Below are 1,170 nucleotides of genomic sequence, written 5' to 3'. Positions count from 1 at the left end.
CTAGGCTGTCTTAAAAAACTTCTGTTTTAAGCCAAATACTATTTTCACTCAGCGACTGAGCCAAACTAAACTGTCGGTAAAACTTACTTGTATGCCGCACGTGGTTAAAAGTAACTCCTATCTGTTCAGTCATGCTTAAACATTTATAAAAAATATAAGATGTTGATAAAATAACCCGAAAAATAAGGTAATTTAACCGGGAATGGTAAATAAACTGTTATTTGATGCAAAAAGTACAGCAAGACAGCAAAATCCATTCATAAAACCGTGACGTAACAATGTATTATAATGGGCATTATTCGCGTCAATAGGCCTCTTATTTTCTGAGCAGTTTCGGTGTATTCCTAGGCACAGAAATAAAAAAGACTAGAACGCGCAACTTTCCAAAACCGTGATATATTCTTTTTTTCTATTCACGTGACCGCCAACTCCGTCCCCATTTCGCTTGGTCTCCATTGTAAAAGATAGGCGCATGGTAGTTTTAGGAGGTTTTAGCTGTTTATTTTAAAAACTGCACCAACTATTCAAGTTTATTAGGCCAGTTTAGTTATTTGGTAGGTTAACGTTTACAGTTTACCACTTTTTAGGAAATTAAATTATTTAATCATTTTAATGAAAAACCTTTAAGTAAACGGTTTGTTAAAAATATTTGTATATTAGAAAATAGTTGTTTGACCCTATAACTTTAAATTAAGTCAAAAAGTAAAGAAAAACTACATAAAACGCCCTCGAATCCATTGACTACAATTGTAAACGGGAACGACCCGCAAAAAAGAGAGAATATATCATGCTCTCTCCTTTGTCGACATTGGAGATGCGCGTTCTATTCTTTTTTATTTCTGTGATTCCTAGGCCGTGTATTGAGTAGGCCATGCCAAAGTTAGTATAGACCAAGTTAGGAAACGGCGCTCGTGTCCGCCATTACGGAGCCCACAGAGCGTGAATCGCCTATACAAATGCATGGTCGCCGTGTGTTTATTTAGTGCTTGTAAGCGATACAAAGCTAGAAAACACGTATAGCGGTTGTTTTAACATATAAAATATAATTTCTAATATAAATCTTGTTATATAATATTAAATCTAGGAATTAATGTGGAGTAAATTAGTATTTTGACTGGTTTCCGGCGTACAGTGTGGTTTAACAGGGTACTTTACGTTGGCGATTAAGAC

The sequence above is a fragment of the Ciona intestinalis genome, chromosome 1, assembly GCF_000224145.3.
Source record: "Ciona intestinalis chromosome 1, KH, whole genome shotgun sequence".
NCBI classification, from domain to species: Eukaryota; Metazoa; Chordata; class Ascidiacea; order Phlebobranchia; family Cionidae; genus Ciona; species Ciona intestinalis.
This window is presented reverse-complemented; position numbering follows the sequence as displayed.